This window comes from Capsicum annuum, unplaced genomic scaffold (genome assembly GCF_002878395.1).
Source record: "Capsicum annuum cultivar UCD-10X-F1 unplaced genomic scaffold, UCD10Xv1.1 ctg1490, whole genome shotgun sequence".
Lineage (NCBI taxonomy): Eukaryota > Viridiplantae > Streptophyta > Magnoliopsida > Solanales > Solanaceae > Capsicum > Capsicum annuum.
This window is the reverse complement of record NW_025820315.1, coordinates 2686408-2696948: the sequence shown is the minus strand read 5'-3', so window position 1 is coordinate 2696948 and position 10541 is coordinate 2686408.

Sequence of the window (10541 nt, the reverse complement as noted above, 5' to 3'; positions counted from 1 at the left end):
TTATTATTACTACTATTATTATTATTGTCAATCAGATATTTTTCATCTGGCAGCCTTGTTCCGAAGCTAGCCAAATCTCTCTGAAATTCATCAAAATACCTTTGAAGTTCACGCAAGGACTCGATATGAATATTCTTGTATGAATCTGGATCATCCTTATTTGTAAGGAGGGACCTATTTATAAATTATTGTATCTCGGAAAGAAAAGAAAATTGCTTTAAAATAAATCTAACAGATGGGTAATCTGTTGCAAAATATATTCTTTCTGTTAGATAACTTACAATACAACATGCTGGCAATCTTTTGCAGCAGATGTATATATCTGTTTGATTTCTGCAACAGGTTGATCAACTGTCGTAACAGATGTCTTCAATTGTTTGACAATATAAACAGATGTGTCATCTGTTGCAACTAGCTAGTCATCTGTATATTCAATTTAAGCCATAGATGGGCTAGAAAGAATAAGGTGCGTACAGATGAATCCACTATCATATGTGTGGGAGTTAAAGGTCATCGGGACAACACACACAAAGTACAATATTTTTGTGAATGCAGTTTTTAATCGATTAGGAATTGATCATTCAAACAAGATCCTGCATTATACCGTTAAGTTTGATGGGTTCGAAATTGATAAGGCTGAGGACCTCATGAAGATAATGCAGATACCTTATTACGAATTACTGACGGTTATTGCTCGTACTTATGCGTGTCAAGTTTTGAGAAGGGATCAATATTTGTCATCACTGCAGAAAACCAATAGCGATTGGACTTAACTTTAAGTGTGCATTGGACCCTTAAAGAGCCCTCGACGCTTTGCACTGCATCAAACAAGAATGGAAAACCAATATAGTTATTGCCCTAGCCAAAATTTATATGGCTGGGTTGCTCGCTCGGGGTGATGATTATATGCCAGAAAGTGTGGTAGGAGAATGCTTTCTAGGGAAAATGGGTGGTTGATGGAAGACTATATCATCGAGAGCTAATTGAAGAAGATACATGGTAGAAAGTAACTTCTAACGAATCTGGCTGATGGAATTATCTTAACAGATGCGAAATCTGAATCAAGTGCAAATATAAAAGTGTATCCGGTAATGTAATTTCATCTGTTGTGTCGCTAAAAGAAAAAAATGCAGATGGACACTTTGCTAGGGAGCTGCCTGGTCGGGATTATCACCTCGGTAGAAAATAGAAGAAGACCAACAAAGCAGTCTCACGGGCATCGAGGGTTGAAATGATGTTTAGCAAGTCTAGAAAACTTACGCCAACAACAACTACAGTTAAAATAAGAAAACTAAGCGAAGGCGGCAATTTCTGAATTTTAAATTTTATCCCATGCCTTCTTGTTTATGTTTTCGATCAGGTCCACTACCGTTGACCTGATCGGAACCACAGACGAGATTAAAAAGCAAATAGAGTATAATTACTTTCTTAGCAATATGGATTAATTGATTGTGTTTTCTTGCCTTATCATGTTTTCAACATTCCTTGAAAAAGATTAGATGTTTGCTGTAGTATGTGAATCCCGATAATTTTCAAGCTTGCCTCCATCTTGTTGATTCTGTATTCAAGCTGGTCGTTTCTATCTTCAAAGTTGGTAAGGAGTTCCTCATCTCTTGTGAGCTCGATCAGGAACACTACCTTCGAAGTTGTGGCATTTTAGAAGCCCTCAGAACACTTTTTCAGAAGCCTTAAAGGATACATGGAGGTTCGTTGTGTTTGTTTTAGGTCAAAATGTGTTAATGCACGTTGAAGATGTGGTCCCAACAGTTGAACAACACACTTTTATCGAGCGTTGCTCTATGTATCTTTCTCAACCAATTTGATAAATTAGTAAGCATGGAGTTACGTAGTGTGTGATCTAAACTGGCTCTACCAAGCCTATCAAATGTTATGTAACTCTGAGCTCATTACCTTATCAAAAAAATATGCCCGAGTTAGTGCACAAATCAAACAAGCCCAATCTGTCAGTCTTTCTGCTGATCACTCTTCTCCAATATAGATGACAGGATATCTGCTATGCAAAAGTCTACACCATCGCCAGACATGCTTACCTGGGAGCAATTATTCAGAACACATTAATAGATATCTTCAGAAGAATTGCTCCAAGGCAAGCATGTCTAGCGACGGTGTAGACTTTTGCATAGCAGATATCTTGCCATCTATATTAGAGAAGAGCGATCAGCAGAAAGGCTGAGAGATTGAGCTTGTTCGATTTGTGCACTAACTCGGTCATATTTTTTTGATAGGGTAATGAGCTTGGAGTTATGTAACGTTTGATAGAATTTATAGAGACAATTTAGATCACGTGCTACGTAACTCCATGCTTACTAATTTATCAAATTGGTTGAGCAAGATGCATGGAATAACACTCGATAAAAGTGTGTTGTTCAACTGTTGGGACGACATCTTCAATATGCATCAACACATTTTCACCTAAAACAAACACAGAGACCCTCCATGTGTCCTTTAAGGCTTCTGAAGAAAGTGTTATGAAGGGATTCTAGAATGCCACAAATTTGAAGATAGTGTCCCTGATCGAGCTTACAAAAGATGAGCAACTCCTGACCAACTTCGAAGATGGCAACGACCAGCTTGAATACAGAATCAGTAAGATGGAGGCAAGCTTGAAAATTATTGGAATTTACATACTACAGCAAGCATCTGATCTTCTCCAAGGAATGTTGAAAGCATGTTAAGGCAAGAAAATACAATCAATTATAACCATATTTCTAAGGAAGCAATGATACTCTATTTGCCTTTCAATCTCGTTTGTGGTTTCGATCAGGTCAACGACAGTGGACCTGATCGAAAACACAAACAAGAAAGCATGGGATAAAAGTTAAAATTCAAAAATTGTCGTCTTCGCTTAAATTCCTTATTTTAACTGCAGTTGCTGTTGGCGTAAGTTTTCTAAACTTGTTGTACATCATTTCAACCCTCGATGCCCGTGAGGCTTCTTTGTTGGTCTTCTCTTATTTTCTATCTAGGTGATAATCCCAACCACACAGCTCCCTAGCAAAGTGTCCATCTGCATTATTTTTTTCAGAGACACAACTGATGAAATTACATTGTCGGATACACTTTTATATTTGCACTTGATTCAGATCTCGCATCTGTTAAGATAATTCCATCGATCAGACTCGCTAGAAGTTACTTTCTACCCTATGTCTCTTCTTGAATTAGCTCTCAGATGATATAGCCTTCTATCAACCACCTATTTTCCATCGAAGGCATTCTCCTACCGCACCTTCTGGCATATAATCATCACCCCGAGCGAGCAACCCAACCATATAAATTTTGGCCAGGGCAATAACTATATTGGTTTTTCTTTCTTGTTAGATGCAGTGCTAAGCTTCGAAGGCCCTCTAAGGGTCCAATGCACCCTAAAAGTTAGTCCAATCGCTATTGAATCTCTTTACAATGACACCAAAACTAGATCTCTTCACAATGCTTGACAAATAATCATGAGCAACAACCGACATTAAATCTTAAAAGAGTATCAGAACCATATTCATGGTCCCTCAGCTTTATCAGTTTGGACCTAGCAAAATTAACTGTAAAATTGTAGACATCTTGTTTGTATGATCTATGACTAATCAGTAAAAGCAGCATTCACAAAATTAGTGCACTCTATGTGTGTTTTCATGATAACATTATCAGTAATACATACCTCCCATATATAAAGTGGTTCCATCTGCAAGAAGTTTATTTCTTCGAACCCATCTTTACTGCAGCCTCTTGCGATAGTCCGTCAAAAGTTGATCAACTGTTAGTTCCTTATATCTACAAAGAAGAGAAAAAAATTGATGTCACAAAAAAACATTATCCATCAGATGTGGAGTTTGTTGCAACAAATGTGGAATCTGTTGCAATAGATGTGGAGTCTGATAGAATACATCAAACCAGCCTTTCTAGTGGTTTTATTTGTTCCAATAGTTTCTCCATCTGTTGCAACATCAACAACAGCATAAACATCAACAAAAAAAATAATATTTATTCTAATAACATCATCAACAACAAAGAAGTAACATCCTTTGTTCCAGAACCATCAACAACACCACACCATAAGTTCCAACAACGCCAACCCCACTAACAACATCAATAACTGCATCAACAATAAAGAAATAAATAAAATACATACAAAAAAAATGATACTGCCAATAAGGCTTTTAAACCTCTCCCAACAGATGACTTTTTCTCATACTGTAATAAAAATTCTCGATTTGTTTATTCAACACTTAAAAGTTCCTTTAAATTTTTTTAATAAATATGATATGGGTAAATAGTAATTAAATAAAAAAACAAATGTAAATAACTTGCAAAGAAGAAGACGAGAATGAAAGAGCAATAATGAATCATACCTTAATATAAAAAAAGGGATCAAAACAAAAATTTAAGTCGAGGAAAGATATGGATCGATTTAGATCCAAAAAGATCTTTATGAGAAAAGAAGAGAAAAGAGAAAAAAAAAGGTTGTGACCCTAAGGAGAAGATAAAGAAAAAGATAAGAGTTAAATAAAATAAACTGCAGCTGAAGGAAGAGATAAGATAAGATAATTTTTATAGATGTATTGTGTACGTAGACGTGGTATTTTTCAATATTCATTAATTAATATTCATTAATTTCATTAATAATTTGAGGGGCACGAGGAAGACTAAGACTACTGATATTGAAAAGACAAGACAAGACTTGTCAATGAACTTATTTTTGAGATATCTAAGAAACATTTTTTACCGTCTTTAGTAGTAAGTACTACTACTTGATATTATCTACTCGGACCAGAAGCTTGCTTTAAAATTAAAAGAGAAAAAAAGACTTTCAAACAGATTTGTCATTTGTTGCAACATATATAAATATCTGTTTAGAAATTTGAACAGCTCAATTATCTGTTACAACAGATATAAATATCTATTTAAAAATCCCAACAGCTCAGTCATCTGTGACAATAGATGAAAATATTCATTTGATAATTAATAAAATTAGATATGTCATCTGTTATAACAGATATAAATATCTGTTTGAAAATTTCCAATAGCTCAGTCATCTATTACAACAGATGCAAATTTCTATTTGATAATTAAATCAGATATATCATCTGTTGCAACAGATATGAATACCTATTTGAAAATTTTCAACAGCTCAGTTATTTGTTACAACAGATTTCATTGCAATTGATTTAGGTGGAACTAGGGATGAATGAATGATCTCGCAGGTTCAACTACAAATCCAATTGAGTCTTTACAATTGTATGGCATTGGTATTGCATTCATCCCAACCCGAGTCGTCAATCGATCACTCTGAGTTGAAATAAGTTCTCATTAACTCAATGTTAGGATAGTGATAGTACCTAAGTTGATTTAGGTGGGACTAGGGATGAATGAATGAGCTCATAGGGTCAACTACAAATCCAATTGAGTCTTTGCAATTGCATGGCATTGGTATTGCATTCATCCCGACCCTAGTCATCGATCGATCACTCTGAGTTGAAATGAGTTCTCATCTACACAATGTTAGGATAGTGATACTACCTAAGTTGATTTAAGTGGAATTAGGGATAAATGAATGAGCTCACAGGGTCAACTTCAAATTCAATAGAGTCTTTACAATTGCATAGCATTGGTATTGCGTTCATCCCGACCCGAGTCATCGATCGATCACTCTAATTTGAAATGAGTTCTCATCAACTCAATGTTAGGATAGTGATAGTACCTAAGTTGATTTAGGTAGAAATGGGGATGAATAAATGAGCTCACAGGGTCAACTACAAAACCAATTAAGTCTTTGCAATTGCATGGCATTGGTATTGCGTTCATCCCTACCTCAGTCATCGATCGATCACTCTTAGTTGAAATAAGTTCTCATCAACTCAATGTTATGATAGTGATAGTACCTAAGTTGATTTAGGTGGAACTAGGGATGAATTAATGACCTCGCAGGGTCAACTACAAAACCAATCGAGTCTTTGCAATTGCATGGCATTGGTATTGCGTTCATCCCGACCCGAGTCATCGATCGATCACTCTTAGTTGAAATTAGTTCTCATCAACTCAATATTTTAAAAATTATATCTTTTAAAAATTTTAAAATTAATTAAGATCAATTCGGACCAAATTAGAATTTTCAAAACTTGTCATTCTTTTTCAAAATTACAAATCAACCCATACAAATCATCCATTTGTACAAAAAACTTTTTATTTCAAATCTTAGGTTCTCTCTCTTCTCTCTCTGTGTCTCTCAGGGTCTCCTCTCCCTCTCAATAATACAAATAACTACTCAATATATTGCTCAACCCTTCAAAATAGGTCGATTTTCTTCCCATTTATGACTACATATAGTTGTTTATTTCAACTTCATTCCCGCTTGTATCCGTCGTTTTCTCTGTCTTCGCATGTAACTGAGTTTGAGAAGAGTTTTGTATTTGTTCTTTATTCCAAAAAATAGGGATTTTTAGTTAATGATGAAAAAGAAGACTTTTAGTTGTATTATCTTCGAGAATGGGTTAACAATTTTGAGTTTTGATGCTAAAAATGTAGGAAGCACCGGAGAAAACCCCATTTTTTCTCTCAGTGTTTTGTTGACTGTCGTGGTATTGTTGGATGGTGTTTGTGGTGGTGTTGGTGGCTGTTGTTGGTGGTGTTGGTATTTGTATTTTTTGGCGGTGGTATCGGTGGTCTTGGTGTTGGTATTGGTGGCATTGGTGGTGGTCTTGGTGGCATTGGTTGTGGTGGTGGTGGTCCATCTGTTGCAATGGGTGGAAGATTTATTGGGAGATATTAAATAGGTCTTCAAACAGATTCCCCATCTGTTCCAACTGATGGGTTATCTGTTGGAGTATTTTCTTGTAATGTGGCATAGAATAATTTATTGAAATTCGTCCACCTATTGCAACAGGTGGAATATTTGTTGGGAGATATTAAATAGGTCTTCAAACAGATTTGGGTTCCTTATCTGTTCCAACTGATGGATTGTCCGTTGGAGTATTTTTTTTGTTATGTGGTGAGAATAATTTATTGAAATTTGTCTCACCTTTTTTTTTAAAATTAAGCAGACATCAAATTTAATGTATTTTTTATTTTTCTTTTGTTTGTCATTAAAAGATGTCTCCCAAAAAAAAAAAGAAACTGAAAGTGGAGAAAGTGGATCAACTTCCAATCACCAAACAAAAAAGGCTAGAGTACAGATAGATTTGGAGGAATTTCCAGAACAATCTCAGTCAGGGCAAAATGAAGCCGAGGAAAGTGATAACTCCTCCTCACCAATGGGGCGTGAAATAATATCAAAATTCTATCATGATTCTGTCAAAACCATTAGTATTGACAAGTTTTGAGTTGGGATGCCAATGAATAACCCTAAAGCAGTATTTGGCGATCTTGTACTTAAATGTCAGTTGGGGAAACCTTTTGACGAACTTAGGAGTATTATGAAGAAGGAAAACATAGATGGACTTTTTAAGAAGAGCTGCTTTGCACACTTTCTTGAGCTCTCTGGGCTCTGCCCTCTTTGTTTTCCAATGATCATGGTATATGGCTTTCTTAAGCACAGGATCATATATACGGGCTATTATGGAGGTCCGAAGGAGGACGAAAAAAAGATGGATGAAGTCTGCATCAACTACTGTGGCATGCAGGTTTGTTTTGGATTGAAAGAGTTTTCCATTGTGACGGGCTTGAGATGCAATCGTCCAGAAGAACCTCCCATCAAGAAAACACCCCACAAAGGGTCCAACAAACTCAAGGTAAAAAAAGATGGGTCGTTAGGCATTGTTGGACCTAGCTACAAAGTAGAGAATTTGATAGCGGATCTCAAGAATAAAGACATACCAAAGCACTACAGGGAGAAATTGTGCTTAGTTTGGTTTGTCCATTCCATTTTATTGGCAAGAGACGTCAGGAAAGTCATAGAACGTGATACAATATCGACAAGGAAGACACTAACACACACCAAAACAGTCCATGATTTGAAGAACCGAGGACCCTTTTTGGTGACCCCTCTCGGATTCACTACACAATAACAATACAAGCACGATAACAACAAAATTCTAAGGTGTTCAACACCTATAATCAGTGAGCCACAAACTAAGATTACAACACAATAACAAGAACAAAAATAACACAACAAGGTCTCGGGTTTGGACATCTAAAATCGAGAATGAACACAACAACAATAATAAGATAGAATGATAGATAACTTAACACACAATGCATATCAAAGGGGTCTCGAATTTGGGAAGCTTTTTGATGGACTTGACTTTAGTTTTTTGGATAAGTAGGGACTTGGTGGATGGGTTCATGGGTTGGTCTAGGTGGATTGAGAAATTGGGGAAATGTATTCGGGGTGGTAGCATGTCCTCTAGTCGAGGCGTGGTAGTGTTTTGAACTTAAATGGTTGGAATCTAAATGAACTTCCAATGTATCAATTCTCCTTGAAAAGGAACCCTCCATCCCGTCCATCCTCTCCATTCGACCACTAAGATCATGCTTCACGCTTATTATGGCTGCCAACAAAGCATCCATTATTACCTCTCTCGAGGCTCTTGGACTATCTTCACCCGAAGCCATCGTACCTAATAAGAAATACTAAACAAAACACAAACAATAACAAGCTAAGGTTAGAAAAATCACCCTTACTAACTCTCAAGCTCATACTTTTTAAAGTATCACTCAATTGGTCTCACAAGTGTTGGTACACCATTTTACTCCAATGAAGTTACTTGGCCCCACTTGCGGCTTAAGGTCGGAATGAATTTTTGTTTGCAACGACTCAAAATAAATTTGTACGTACTTGAGTCAAAAGGCTACAACGAGTTTTCAAAAAGATAAAAGCACACAAATAAACGTAGACATGAATAAACAGACCCAAAACTAATTTACAACCTAGTAGACAATTACTAGTTTGTTAATTAGCAATAGAATCAAAAAAATGCAACTAAGAAACAAAGATTAGAAACTAAGAAATCAAAAATTTGAGCTTACTTATGTTGCGTGAATAGTAAAATATGATGATGTGGCAGCCACGTAATTGGTCGCTGTCCCACATAATTTTTTTTAATCACCAATTTGAAGCTTTTGTCTTAATACAATTTGGAATGGATGAGTTTGTCTTTTGGTGGAAAAATTCAAGTCTTAGAAACTTTTTCAAATTCCAACTCAAAAAGTGAGACTTGAATTTACTATTCCCACAAAACAAGGTCCTTGAAATATGAAAAAGTGGTTGACAAGTCTTTGAAGTGATGTGTTCAAGTCTCTTCACTAACAACTTTTCAACTTTATCTTACACCTTTTTGGATCTATGTTATACTTTATATTGATTAAGAGATGTCAAGATGTGAAGAACAACAAGATCTCAACAATAATTTCTCAAGAACACCACCAGCATTCACCTCCAAGTCCACAACAATTGCAACACGGCCAAGATCAACAATATCAACACACGACCAACTTCCAATTTACATCAACAAGGTCAACAACATAAGCTCAAACCTGTAGATCTAGACACTTTAGTGTTGGTGAGAAAGAAACCAACACTATAAATAATCTCAACAAACAAAAGACTACAAGATCTAGTCACAAAGAAAATATCTCGGCCAAGACTACAACAAGACCCAACTTTCGGCCAAGAACAATCTCAAGAACACTTCACTTTTTTTTCCAACTCTCAAGCCCAAGATTGATCTTATTAACACAAAATCAAAGATGGCTTTGATACCAAATGATACAAGATCGACAAGGAAGATACTAACACTCACCAAAACAGTCAATTATTTAAAGAACTGAGGACCCCATTTGGTGACCCCTCTCGGATTCAATACACAATAATAATACAAGCACGATAACAACAAAATTCTAAGGTGTTCAACACCTATAATTAGCGAGCCACAAACTAAGATTACAACATAATAACAAGAACAAAAAAGACACAACAAGGTCTCGGGTTTGGACACCCAAAATCGAGAATGAATACAACAACAATAATAAGATAGAATGATAGATAACTTGACACACAATGAAAAAACACTATGAACCAAAGTGTATATTGAACACTAAGACCCAAGAATTCATATAAATAATATCAAGTTCTTACGGTGACCTTAAGGGAACGGAATCACCAAGCAACCAACGTTTCAAAATAAGCAATCAACAGAAGTGATTCCACACTTGTCACAAGTGATATCCACACTTGTATGAACACTCTCAAAGAGCTCTCAAAATATCATCTAAGTTATGAGAAAATGACCTAATATGTTCTATTTATAGCCTAGGTTACAACTTATTACAAAATGACTAAAATGCCCTTAATGAGCCAACACTCTAAAGCTTGTTCCATTAGTTGGCCAGTCACCCGAACACGAGTTCTTTATGTATTAATCCACAATCACGATCTTACTCATATCAGAACGTGATTTGTTGGCGCTTGCTGATGATTTTGGAAAATTCAACGATTATTCCTGGGGATATGACAGTTACTACTTGACTGTTAAATAATTACTAAAAGAGCTAAAGCCAAAGACGACCACATTATACGGCTTTCCTTGGGCTTTCAT